Source organism: Vespa crabro, chromosome 24 (genome assembly GCF_910589235.1).
Source record: "Vespa crabro chromosome 24, iyVesCrab1.2, whole genome shotgun sequence".
In the NCBI taxonomy this organism is placed as follows: domain Eukaryota; kingdom Metazoa; phylum Arthropoda; class Insecta; order Hymenoptera; family Vespidae; genus Vespa; species Vespa crabro.
In genome coordinates, this window is record NC_060978.1 from 2,577,377 (window position 1) to 2,592,376 (window position 15,000).

Sequence of the window (15,000 nt, forward strand, 5' to 3'; positions counted from 1 at the left end):
TATATATATATATATATATATATGAGTATGTATACGTATCCACATATACACACGTTCGACGAATTGGCGAGAAAGCAAAAAGGTTTTTCCGAAAAATCCGTCAGTGCTTTTAGGCGAATGGCTTTTCGGTAGCTTTCCACGGTGTCGGCCATGACATTTCCTCGTTATTGGATTTTTATCTTGGTCCCTATACGCGATCGAAGTCGAGACGTCCCTCTACCGATCGTGACTTTCATTTAATCGCACGTTTTCGTACCGAAACGAGCCAAAAATTTTCTTTCGATCGAGAATCCCTTGTATAGCTTTTTCGATTATGACGACGTGAAAATTATTTTCTTTTTGATGATGAGGCAAAGATAAATCAAGACAAAAAAGAAAATGAGAGAGAGAGAGAGAGAGAGAGAGAGAGACGAAGAAAATATTATTTCGCAAAATTTTTTAAACGAAAACATTGATAACAAATCGATATTTATTATTATTTTTTTTCTTTTTTTTTTTTTTTTTTTGAAAGTAATTCTTTAATCCTTTTAACTTTGCGAATAAATTTTTGAAAACTTTCATTCGACTAACACTTGAGAATTTTCGATGGAGTCTTCCTGACGAGTACCGACGACGATTCGTTCATTCGATATGGTTCATTGAACTTTAGCCACCAGGTTTGGCAAGTTTCGAATGGCCGAGGTATGGTGCCAGTGGGGGGGTGGTGGTGAGGGGAAGGTGAGGGAAAGGAAGCCGAGACGAGAAGGATTTTGCCGAGTGTCGAAAGATCGACACCGATTCTCGCACGTTTAAGCGACATCCTGTGGAGAGAGAGACAGAAAGAGAGAGACAGACACACACACACACACACACACACAAAGACAGAAAGTGAGAGAGCAAGGTCCAACTTCGTTAGTTTCTCATGGTGAACTTTCAGGGGTCAATTCGCGTTAAATAACATAGAGAACTGTCTTCGATGTTAACGACTTGCATCCTTCTCGTAAAATAAGTAATTCAAGTTGTGACCATACGTTGCAGATTACATATATAGAAGATGAAACCACGGTAGTACTTTCATTCTCATATGCACTTTACTTTTGGACAATGTTATCATTAGGAATACATATATCTTTACATACATAAGTAATTATACATGCATCTATGTATATATATGTATGTATATAAATATGTAAATATACTCATATATATATATATATATATATGTGTATATGTAAAGGAATATTTTACGAGAAATTCGTTCACGTATCCTTTTATTCATTTTTTTAGATTCGTTCGATTATATTAACTTCGTTCATATTACGTACGTATTTATATTTTTTTGCGCGTTTCTTCAAATCAAATACGTGATACTGATCAAAAAAATATTTATTAATATACGATATATATATATATATATTAAGACTAATGTTCGTACGAAAATGATTTTGCCTTAAGATCAGATCGATAATAATACATATACAAAATCCATTGAGAATATATACATTTGAACGAATGAAATCAGATGGAAAAAATTAAGTTATGTGTATTTTTCATTCATAATATAATATCCTTCAAATTGATCTGTTTTGTGGATCGTAGTATTTACGATATATGTATACGTACATACATACGTACATATCGATTATGACGATTTATCTCGTTAAACGAGAGTAGTATCTTTATATCTTTCACTCTAGAGGACATATAAACACATTAGCACGATTTCCGAGAAAGAGAGAGAAAGAGACAGAAAGAGAGAGAGAGAGAAATAGAGAAACAGATAATGTGTAAACACAGGATGATACACGGGTTACTCACGAAAACAGAAAAGTTAGTCTCTCTCAAAGAGTTCCTTCGTGTGGATGTTGGCAGTCATACTGTGGTCTTTACTTAACTAATGTATCTGCATTGTGTTACTTATTTTTAAAGTGTGCGAAAGAATAAACGTGAGAAGAAATAAAGAAGTCGACATTGGAAGGGAAAATTTTTATCATCGAGCTAAACTCCAGAGTTGTATTATTTAAGAGGCAACAAATTGACGTAAGAAATAATAATTTCTTTTATAATATACAAATATTAATATGTCTGTTTTTTGTTTAACTCTTCATAATGTATAATAATGTTGAAGTCAAGCACATATACGTGTATATATATATATATATATATATATATATATATATATATATACATATATAGATATGTTTATTTTTGAAACCTTATTTTATCCTCGTTTTCTTAAATTTGATTGTTAGTACATATTCTAAGGTTAATATTTGCTAAGCATATATTATACCTACAATTAGTATAATATATAAATTGTAAGTATAAAAGAGGGAGAGAGAGAGGGAGAGAAAAAGAAAGAGAATTTTACATTATATCATTTTCTTTTTAGACACGAAAATAAATGCGTTATAAAAAGAAATTAGAGAAGTAATAAGAAAGAAAGTAAAGAAATAGTATAATTACGAGTTACTACCATTGTATGTGTGTGTGTGTGAGTGTATATATATATATATATATATATATATATATTTGTATATATATATATATCGGAAATCAGGTTTGAGAAACTCGTAATGCAGGACATTGGTACGACATTCCAAGTCGTTGGTCGCAACGCTAACCGGATTTTACACGGTGTTCTTAAAGTAATGCAAAAGGCGAATAACTGGCAAAGATAACAGAAAATGAGAGAACATTATTAATTTCTAATTAATGAAGATCTTTATTCGAATCATTGAGAAGTTTATCGTTTCCGTTCTCCAGAAAGACATCTACGATATATTTTTGTTATTTTTAAAAATCATTAAAATAGATAATAAACAATGACAAATTAATGCATCGTATATTTCGTATAACTAATTAATGTGTTAATCGTTAAAATGAAAATATAGCAATAATTAAATTCGATTTAGATTATATTTTTTGTTTCGTTTGTTTCAATCAATGGCACGTTCGTATTGCCGATTTACGAGATACACGGGATCAATTATACTTTAAATAAAATATTTTTAGCGATAAGTATCGTAAATATATAAAAAAAAAAAGCACCTACAGGACAGATAAACAAACGAACATATAAACATACACGTTACAATATACACGTCTGTATATCGTTATATTGATATCATATCGATATCCAAAATGAATGGATTATAATAAATCAAATATCCTTGAACTTTCGCCTATGATTTTTTAATAATTACTTACAGTTATATAACGTAATCAAGTACGTTTCATAAGTAATAAACATTATGTAAGTATGTAAATAAGTAAATACTTGGATAGAACGTAGATTATATATGATTTGATAAAAAATAAAATACAATATGAATTAATTGCATGAACAAATAAACAACGTTAATATTTATTATTGATAATAACGTTATCATAATTTCCTTCGTCAAAAGACAATATGTTATTCAATATTATTTATATTGAACAATATTATAACAATATATTATATTATTTAATTTATTTATAATAATTATCGATCAATCGAATAAATTTTAATTGATTTATTGACGTATCGAGAGATTTCAATCTGAGAATGATATTTAATGGAGAATAACAGAACGATATTAGATGAAGGGCATTGACGAACGAATGAAAAAAGAAAGAAAAAAAGTAAAGGAAGAGCGAGCGAGATGGTGGGTGAATAGGTGGGTGGGTGGGTGGTCGAGATGGGTTGAAAATAGATAGATAACATTTTGCATAAAGTCGTCGAAGTATCGATCGAAGAGTAGACCTTGATTAAAGACGATGTTAGGTTAGTATGTATTTGGGAGAGGAACGACGATCTTTCGAAGACATAGGAAGAGAGAAAGAAAGAAAGAAAGAAAGAGGATCGAGGTAGGAGAAGGGTGAGAGAAGAGGGAGAATATTAAAAAGAAAACGGAGGAGGTAAAAAAGTGAATACAGGAGTGAAATGTAAAGAGAAGTTGAAGAGCTGAGAGAAATAAAGAGAGATAAATAGATAGAGAGAGATAGAGAGAGAGAGAGAGAAAAAAGAGTAGAAAGTTAGATAAGGAAGAAGACAGGACGCATGCTCGATTACTTCCACCTTTCTCTCTTTCTCTCTCTCTCTCTCTCTCTCTCTCTCTCTCTATCTTTCTCACTTTTCTTATGGTTAAAAGTCAGGAGAAGGAGTTGAGTATTTTTCTCGGTCCACTTTATTCTGGATATCGTCATTTCTAGGAAGCAAGAGAGAGAGAGAGAGAGAGAGAGAGAGAGAGAGAAGGATCGAAAAAGAGGATCATCGTATCGGGTAAAAGGAAAAAGAGAGAATAAAAATATGATAAAAAAGAAGAAGATGAGAATGACGAAGAAGAAGAAGAAGAAGAAAAAGAAGAAGATAAAGAATAAGACTAGAAAGTTATAGTCAGGATAAACGTTGTCCAACTTCTTCCCTCTTACTCTTCCTCTCGCATAGAGCCAAGGCAACTGTATCAAAGCGATGAGGGTGGTAGGATAGAGGGGCGGGGCCGAAGTATGTTCGAAGATTTTTCGCAGAATGCAATCGCATTGCACCGGTGATAGTGGTGATAGTGGCAAATGCTTGACTATATTGTCACTGTCGTTTCGACGGTTCACCGTTATTCAACGACACTGACGAGAGATACCGACCGCAATTGAACGTATGAAGTTCCAAACTGCGGTATTCTTCTTGATTTATGGCACTTTTCGTTGACTCCTCTCATTCTCTTTCTCTTCGTTTTTTCCCCGCTCTTTTTCTTTTTTTTCTTCTTTCTTTTTGCTTTCTTTCTTTCTTTCTTTCTTTCTTTATGGGATACGGAGAAGCCGATTCTCTTGAGAGTGCCAGGAAGGAGAGGTCGAAGGGAAGTGGAACGCGGCCAGAAGGCCCGTTTTTGTGGCCCGTCGACCCGTTGTTCTTGTATACGAGTCATAAAGCAGAAGATATATATATATATATATATATATATAGGGAGAGAGAGAGAGTGGGGGAGGTATATAGAGAGAAGGATAAAAAGAAAAGAAAGATCTTTATTTACTTGGAATGAAGTAAATTTTCTTTCGTACTTTCTACTTGAACAACATTAGAAAAGATTGAACAGTACATATATATCAATGATCTATTTAATTTATATATAGAAGCAGATATGAATTAATTCATTCAGATTTTATTTTCTTTTTTTTTTTTTTTTTCTTTTAATCGACGTTAGCTATGAAATTCACGTATTGAAAAAATCAAAAACCAAAGAAAAAGAAAAAAAAAAAGAACTAACAATCTCGAAAAATCATACTATACATTACGATGACAATATAAATTTATTATCGTTTGTCTTCTAAATACTATAACATATTTATGATCATATAGCTCGTAGAAAATGCATTGGAGGTTTTAGAATGAAGACAATATGGATATAAACCATCGAACAAACTTGAGAAGTCATTGACGTTCATGGAACAATGAAGAAAGTGATCTATAGATCTATTGATTGAAAGTGGACTTTACCAAAAGGATGAGATGTTAGCGAACCGAGAGAGAGAGAGAGAGAGAGAGAGAGAGAGAGAGAGAGAGAGAAAGAGAGAAAGAGAGTTCATGGACTTCGATGGTATGACGACGATCGCTTTTAATTCTTTGCTTTTCTACCAACCATCCACCTATCCGCTAGCAACTACTCCTTCTGTTTGCTTTCTATGGTATAGAGTAACAAAAGACCGACAGCTACGTGGATTTGTACGGTTTCTGCCGCTAATTCCGTATCCGTGTATACGTGCTGGATAGAAACGATGGAACCCATTCTTTTTTTCGAGAGAAAAAAAGAAAAATAGATAAAGAGAGAGAGAGAAAGAGTCCGCTTGATTTCTGATTTTTTTGTGAAAAACAAAGGAATGATAGAAGTATCTAGCTGTCGTTGTTATCATTGTGTCCTTTCCTATTTTCCTATCTCTCACCCCCCCCCCTCTCTCTCTCTCTCTCTCTTGCATGTAGTAGCTTACATTACTGACAGCCAAGGCAGCAACAGCAGCAACCTCGTTGCTCGGCCAACAATGACCGTCGCTGCATAAGCAATTACCAATAGCGTTGCTGGTAGCCTTGATTAATCGCTTGTATCGGACGGGGCTAACAGGATCTTTCTTCTCGAGCGCGATGACGAGGTCAGGAAGTCTTGTTAATTATCTAGTCGATATTAATACCATCGCGATAGGTCGAAAGGAATCGAGCGCGATAATCGTAAATCGTTTTAGAACAACAACAACGTATTATTTAATTAAAAAAAAAAAAAGAAAAAGAAAGAGAGAAGAAAAAAAATCATCTCATCATGAAAATAATGAAATATAAAATAAATAAAATGATCGTCGATGAACGTCATTATCTTTCTTTATTTTCTCCTCGAATTAATTACAAATCCAAAATTACGAATCGATTTTCTAATATTTAAATATCAATATATATATTTATATATATATATATATATATATATATATATATATATATATATATATATATTTGTCTCGATAAGGGAGAAAGAGAAAGATAAATTCTTTCCATCATATTATCTCTTTTCTTTAGAAAGGAAAGAAATACCGTTGGTGGGAAATATACCATCTGTTCTGGGTCTGATCAATGAAAGGCTTTTACTACTACTGTATAACCAACGAATTATTCCCACCCTTTGAGCAAACGTTTTCTCTTTGATAAGCATAAGGGCAAACAGACGGTACAATTAGGCGTTTCTGCTAATGAAGCAATCTCCACTCCCGGCCTTGTTATCTTGACATACTCCTCGGCAGCTATCTAGCTAAATTCTAGCTAGATATCTAGCTAGTATTAGCTAGCTAGCTGGTTGGCTAACTCGCTCGCTCATACGCGAGCGCGTTCAGCGCCATATATAGAGCGAGCGAGCAAGCAACCAAGTGAGCGAGAGAGTAGGAGAGAGAGAGAGAGAGAGAGAGAGAGAGAGAGAGAGAGAGAGAGAGAGATATGCTTGAGGGGTTCGGGATGGATTCAGCCATTGAGACGATAGAAGATTTCCCGTGGGCCCACTCGTATTCAGAGGGCCCATTGGATTTCCAACGAGGATTTCGGACACAGAGTTTAATAGCTCGGCTCGCTTCCTACGATGAGTATATCGGGACGATGAGAGAGAGAGAGGGAGAGAGAGAGGGAAATAGAGAGATAGATGGATAGATAGAGAGTGGGATTTATTAAACGAAAAGTTCCATACCGTTTACATATATACACATATATACTTATGACTATCTCTTGTCAGCGACCAGAGTTCGTTCTATGATATAAACTCGTAAGGTTCGTTATGAAAAACAATGAAAATATCATTATAGTTTCTTTAATAGAAAAACGTGCGATGCCCCATTACCAACGGCGATATATGTGATATTGAGTGGCTTGATAGTAGTAGTAATAATAATAGTAGTATTAATATTTTATTTTAATTATGAATATGATTTTTTTATTCGTCATTTTATTCATTCGTATAGATATCTCATAGAGATTACGTTTCTCTATTCGCCTCATATAATTTAATAAAAGCTTGTGTCTCTCTCTCTCTCTCTATCTCTCGTGTTTTCTTGTTTCTTTTTTATTTAATTAAAATTTTTTATATCCTTTTTATTTTTCACTTTAACATATTTTTCATTTTTTGATATTAATATTTTGCTTAAATGTCTTGCCCAAAGATTGTACATGTGTCATCTTGCGAAAGAAAAAAAGATTTTGTTGTATTTCTTTATTATATATTTTTCCTTTTCTTTCTTTATTTCTTTTTTTTTTTTTGTTTCGTTTTGTTTCGTTTCGTTTCGTTTAGAAACATTAAATTCATATATCCGTATATCCGTACATTGTTCTACTGATAACAAATCAATTGATATCATTAATAAATACACAATTGAATCAATAAATTTGATATTGTAATCATTAAGTAGTTCAAGCAGTTCTGTTTGAATAGAAATGACATGTTTCGACATGTACCAAATTGAATTCTTTACGTTACTCAGTGAATCAGTAAATTGATATTCGAATTATTTATCAGTTCGATCGATACGATCGAATTATTACATTATTTATATTTTATTTCATTGTACTTTCTTTTCTTTCTTTCTTTTCTTTATTATTATTATTATTATTATTATTATTATCCACTAAATCAGTAAATCGAATTGGAATCACTTATTATTATAATTTTTTCGATTTCATTTAATTATATAGAAATATTAAACTAACACTTTTCGACGTAACCATTGTAAATTTATCGATTACAATTTTTTTCTTTTTCTTTATTTTTTTCTTTTTTTTTTTTTTTTTTTTAAATAATTTCTCGACACTTACGTTAGCTGTATCCAATCGTTTCTTACCTTGTATCATTGAAATGGGTTTCAAGAGGCGTACTTCGTTCGAACGATAATTAACTTTGCGCTCTTCATTAAACTAATTATACGTTTCATGATTGCAGATTTCATCGTGACAAGAAACGAGGCCTTCAAGTATTGAAAAGAGAGAATAAAAGAAAGAAAGAAAGAGAAAGAGAGTGAGAAAGAGGGATGGAGAGAGAGAGAGAGAGAGAGAGAGAGAGAGAGTGAGAGAGATGGAAAAGTTGTCGAGTTCGAAGCATCCGTATTCAAAGTACAGATACTCTCCTGAGAATAACCTACTAGACGATCCCTTATATCCTCCGGCGGGAAATTCAAATTATTCCGGTGCACTCGATAGCACGGAAGGTTTAAGAAACGGTCGAGCGCTCTTCGACGACATTGATTCGTTTCTATACGAGAACGAAAATATATAGTGAAATAATAGTTCGAGAGAACAAATATTTCAAATCATTTCTAATTCCTGATTCGTATCGATCTTTCATTTATGATATATACACACAGTCAGAATTTCATTGACAGAATATAATTTTCGATTTATTATTATTGATATTGTAATAATTAGAAAGAAAGAAAGAGAGCACACACACGCGAAAGAGAGAGAGAGATAGAGAGAGAGAGAGAGAGAGAGAGAGAGAAAGAGACATTTTGTTTAAAATATACGTACATTTAAATCGACGGAAGGATTTATTTTTTAGATACAAAGTCAGCCTAGTAAATTTCTTTTCTTTTTAGATTTAGAGTATTTAATTACACACACATACACACACACACACACATATATATATATATATATATATATATAATTATTCGAGGTCATTGTGTATTTCTTTCCGGAAGATAGGCGAGATAACAATGATAAGGGCATTCACAAGATCGTAATGCAACCGCGAAGGGCAGATATAATCGCAAGGATTGAGTGGACAAGCCGAGGAGGAAGCACACATAGTGCGCGTTCTCTATGGTTATCGATCACCCAGCGGTTGGTTATCCTTGCCGACGTGGATTATTGGAAATCACTCGGAGACTCGTGTTTCGAGCACAATCGCTAATACGTAAGAGCCACTTATACGACCGCCGCTGCTGCTCGAGTCCCGATAATACGTAACGGATGACCAAGATCATCTTCTCTTCTAGAATGTTGCGATCTAATGGAAAATCGGTCCCTTCAAAATGGGATAAGTTTTTGATTGAAATAAAAAAGGGGAAAATAAAAATAGAAAGAAAAAAAAAAAGAAGAAGAAAAAGAAAAAGAAAGATAGAAAAAAATTTGACTGATTGAAGATGGAGAAAAAAAAGTTGAAAAGGGGGAAAAAAAAAAGAATGAACAGAAAAAAGGAAGGGGAAAAAAAAAAGAGAGAAAACAAAAAATTTTTTTCGCAGGAGATTTTCTGTATATGTATATATATATATATATATATATATATATATATTTTCCTTTTCCTTTTTTTTTTTTTTTTAATGTTTTTTATAATAATGTATTTTAATTTCATTTGATTTTTCAACTGCGCTCGTGAACACCTGCGTCGCCTATAAATCCCGCATGGTTCCTTTCCACTGCCATAAAATGGCAAAAAATATTACTTTGTTTGTTATTTGGCACGTTAATAAATTTGTAAGGAAAAAAGAAAATGTATATATTATATCACGATTTTTTTAATATTATATTTATACGTTCAGAAAAAGTAGATAGTTACAGGTGTATTTAAAGGGTGCAATTCGTCACATATAAATAATGTATATATTGCCATATTTCGATATTATTTTATGATTATCGAAGGCAGGTTAAATCAGTCTTGTTAATCAAACAGATATCGATTTAAAATGGTCAATATTTTTTTACAACTTATGGATAAACGAGAAAAGAGAAGTTAAAAGAAGTCATCGAGCTTTTCCCATTAGCCCCGATTGAAAGGAAATAAAATTCTGGTGGTTTTATAACGAAACGAATAACCTGAAATATCAGTGAAATACGGAAAAAGTAAAAAATATAAATGATAGAGATGAGAGATGGATAAATGCCATAGGCTTCTATATAATATAATATCAACGATAGTATATACATAAGTAGATGTCGACTTTTGGTTCGACCTATACATACATATATATATATATATATATATATATATATATATATATATATATATATATATATATATTCAAGTCCCATGAGAAATGTCAGAGATTTGTGCGATAGGATTTCGCCAGGGGCGAAAATCTTCGACATATTCTGAAAATACTCTATGAGTCAATATACAGGGTGTTTCAAGATACGATAGGAAAAATCATAATACTCGATTTGATAGTCGAAAGAAAGATAAACTTTGTATTTACGATAGGTTTGCATGCTCGAATATATTCACCCAGCTTGTATTTATCTATCCATTGGAAATACTTTCTGTTGATTTATTTGTTAATATAGAAGAAAGAAAAGAAAAAGAAAAAAAGGAAAAAAAAACATATATATATATATATATATTAACAATAATTATCACAAGTCAAGACGTATCCAATGATCATTGACAATTTACTTATATTGTTGTCGTTGATAAAATATTTTCATATAAAAAAAAAAAGTTAATTTTTCGTTACTTTGCCATTTAATTAATAGAAATTACGTGAAACATAATAATAATGAATGAAATAAAAATAAGAATTTTTACTTTATAGTTACTTATCACAATCTACGATGAAATCGTAGTATTTCTCTGAATAGTAGCCGAGCGTCATTTCGAAATGCACTCAGTTCCATTTCACTCCGTTCAGGCGATTTATTTAAAAATAATCCGATCGAGTCGACGTTTTCGTTGGGAAAAAAGTGGATTTTTCTTTTCTCTCTCTCTCTTTTTTTTTCTTTCTTTCTTTCCTCTTTTTCTCTCTCTCTCTCTCTCTCACACACACACACACACAGACATTCTTTCCATCTTTCTCTGTCTTCTCATTCCAAGTGGAAAAGTGTGTCGAAAAATAGTCGCACTGTTTCTATCGAGAATGGTGGGATAGTTGGGGTACCTTCTAACGATATAATAAACGTGGAAAACTTTTGCTTGATTGTCGTTTGGGGAAAAGTAACAGAGAGACATACAACGACAAAGACTAACGAATAACCGGCGGCGCTTTTGTTTTCAGTTTACAAATTAGTCCTAGAATTTATTAGCCGAGGCACCTAGATAAGATAGTAGTAACGTAACCGTTCTCTCGGAATGGTGTTGGAGGGTAACAAGAGTGAGGAGATTGGAAGGAGGGGTTGAAATTTACCAAGCGGACGAGGATGAGAACGATGAGGACGAAGGATGACGCGATGAGGACGAGGACGACAACGTCGACAAGAGCTTACCTACCTACGCGCTTAAGGCATTAACTTTGTTGTTTCGAGAGGCACCAACCAAGAAGAGAAGGTAAAGCAAGAGAATGAGTTGAGAGGAAGGGGTGGAGAGGTGGAGGGAGGAGGAGAGAGTTAAGATGGTGGGTCACGTTTATTACAGAATCCACGTTCTACCTACTCCAGGGCAAACACTTGTCCTTCACGGCTTAAGCTAAAGAAACCAGGAAACCATATTTTGAACACATGTACTTTATTATTCGGTACCCAATGGAAAAATTGTTCGAACGAGAAAAATCCATTTGATTATTTTCAAAAGGATATATTGCATTGGATAATCTTTTTTTTTTTTCTTTTTTTCCCTATACCCTTATCTCACCATCCGAAACATTTCATAATGCAAAATTCGATTTCACTCTGATAATTCGACATTGAAATGATTTATTTATTTTTTCTCTTTTCTTTTCTTTTTTTTTTTTTTTTTTTTTTTCTTCCTAATAATTACATCGAATCGTATCATTAGTTTCTCGTGTACGTATGTACGTAAAACGAGACATCTTTTGATAAGATACATATAAATTTCATTTGTTACATTTATCGATTTACACGTATAAGCGCACTTACACACGGACATCAATTTGTTTGTCCCATTGTAAGACGAAAGTTGTACGAACTTTCAGGACAACCAAATACTTGCAGTTGAAGAAAGTTTTGTAATAATGTTTTCTTGTCAACCTCCCTCTTCTCTCTCTTTCTCTCTCTCTCTCTCTCTCTCTCTCTCTTTCTCTCTTTGTGAAAAAAAAAATTGAATTAATTTTACGGTCGTCAAATTATTTCAAAGGAGATAGTAACGCAATTCCGACGTCAGTTTACAGATTCGAGAAGATCCTCCTCATCCGTTTGAATGTGGTTCCTACGATGTCCTTAAAGTTCCATCGGTTTAACCTTCTAAGAAATTGCTGCAGCTCGACGCATATAGATATCCGATGTCTGTCTGTCTATTTCTCTATGTCTCTACTTCTAACTTATAGATGATAGAACAAACGTTGACATATTCCAAGGTCCGGAAGGTTTGCCGGGCGTCGTTCAATTAAACCGAAATGAAATTCCGGATCGCGCGATAATCCCCAGTCGCGCGCAGACGGCGTCCTATCGATTCTCCATGCTTTCACGTGGAACACGTTACAAACGCGAGCATAGAATGCGAGAGAGAGAGAGAGAGAGAGAGAGAGAGAGAGAAAGAGAGAGGAACGCGCCGAGTCAAGATAATTGGAATATATCGAATCGAATTTCGAACCTGATGCCCGTGTGGCATCGGACTTCGAATCTGTCGATTTCTACGAAAAGAAGGAACGTGCCGTACTATGGGAAATCGTTCTATGGGAATTCAAAAGTAACGAGAAAGAAAGAATGTTGAAAAGAGTTTCGAAGTTGTATATGCCGTATGTTCGCTTCGAAAATAAATATCTAAAAATAACATAGAAAAGTAATCGCACTTGAGAAAATTTCCCTATTCGCTTATCTATCTTCGATAATTTATGAGTATATACGATATTAAATCGATTGTTATGCGATATAAGGAATATTTTTTCAATAGTTTTTTTTTTTCTTTTTTTTATTGCGCAACGCTTAAATCTATTACGTATTAGAATAATATTTTATACGAGTAATGGAAAAGAAAAAAAGAAAAAAAAAAGAAAAGAAAGAAAGAAAGAAGAAAAAAGAGATAATAAATGCAACATCGTAGAAATAATGATTTCGTTTGACATTTAATTCGTGTCTCTTGATTTCTTCGGAAGATGATATAATTAAAGAAAAAAAGTATTCTACTTTAGTTGTTTTATCGATAATCTTAGGTGAAAAAGTAGAAAGCTTTTCGATCGATCGATAATACCAAAGAAAAAAGAGAAGGAAAAAAGAAAAAGAGGAGAAAAGAAAGAGAGAGAGAGAGAGAGAGAGAGATAAAGGGAGGGAGAAAAAAGAAGAGCACACGAATTTGTAGATATTTCGTCGTACTTTTGACGTTAATTTTGTTTCTCCTTCTTTCCTTTCTCTCTCTCTTTCTCTCTCTCTCTCCTAGTTCGAAGTTTTGACTTTTGCCTCGTTTAAATTCGACGCCCGGATTTTAGGGGCATGCGGGATTAACAAAGTATTAGCTTCTCCAACTGTTACTACTTTGGAGTCCCATGATCGGAGCTTTTCAACTTGCCCTTTACTACTTTCATTTTGAAGGCTTATATTATCTTTGCCGAGATAGGAATTCGTTAATGGAGCTCGAGCGTTCAAGGGATAAAGTGAATAAAGATAAAGAGAAAAAGAAAGAAAGAGAAAGAGTGAGAGTGAGAGAGAGAGAGAGAGAGAGAGAGAGAGAGAGGAAGAGAGAGTAAGAGAGAAAGAGAAAGGAATCAAGGAAATTTTTCAAAAAAGAATTGAACGATGTTTGTATGGCTCATGAGAAACTTTGAAAGGAGGAAGAGATAATGCTGTCTGGAGAATAAATTATAGAATGTTTGAACTAAATGGTATATATATATATATATATATGTGTGTGTGTGTGCGTATGCGTGTGTGTGTTTGTGTATGTTATTTTACCTTTTCACCCACGTAATACCGATAACTTCTGACATCCTATAGTCGCAATAAAAAAAAAAAGAAAAAAAAAAAGAAGAACTATGGTCTATGGAAGTACTGCAAAAGTTACGAAGCCGTTAACGTAAAAACGCTCGGCCAGCAAAGAAGTAGTACCTCTCTCGAAAAAAAAAAGGAAAAAAGAGAAAAATAAAAAAAAGGAAGAAGAAAAAAAGAAAAAGGATCGTTTTATTCGAGCTCGAGAACAAGAGATAGGAAGAGAGAGAGAGAGAGAGAGAGAGAGAGAAAGTAAACGAATTATCGAACGAACGGACGAGCACGTCGTAAAAAGTAAGAAAAAGCGCGACATTTGTAAATTGCGATTTCATGCTGGGTCACCGTAAGGATAGATAATTATAATGCAATGCATGAACGAAAAGGAATGACTGACGATCGTTCGATACACGGTGATATCGCGAGATATCGCGTCGTTCCTTTTTGCAAATTTTTTCTTTTGTCTTCGTTTTTATTCTTTTCCTTTTTCTTCTTTTTTTTTTTTCTTTTTCTTTTTTTCTCTTTTTTCTCTCTTTTTTTTCTCTCTTGGACTATAGACGATAATTTCATGCAAGAGAAAAAAAACATATATCTATAATGAATAAGGGATCGATCGAACGTACAAAAAGAATTTTTCATTATTGCCCGATATATAAATATATATATAATATATAACGAAGAATGGACGAGTAAAGCAGCGAAGTATTTATTTATATTACATTCGA

The 15,000-nt window shown here is 33.2% G+C and overlaps 1 protein-coding gene and 1 long non-coding RNA gene across 5 annotated transcripts in view; one reads left to right on the top strand and one right to left on the bottom strand.

The window, feature by feature from the left end:
• Nucleotides 1-15,000, bottom strand: part of LOC124432165 (furin-like protease 2) — a 332,353-nt gene that overhangs the window by 41,744 nt on the left and 275,609 nt on the right. The gene's annotated exons all lie outside the window — the stretch shown is intronic.
• On the top strand, nt 438-11,993 carry LOC124432171. The gene is made up of 2 exons (XR_006944203.1): nt 438-2,019; nt 11,461-11,993. It is a non-coding gene; the product is annotated as an uncharacterized LOC124432171 (long non-coding RNA).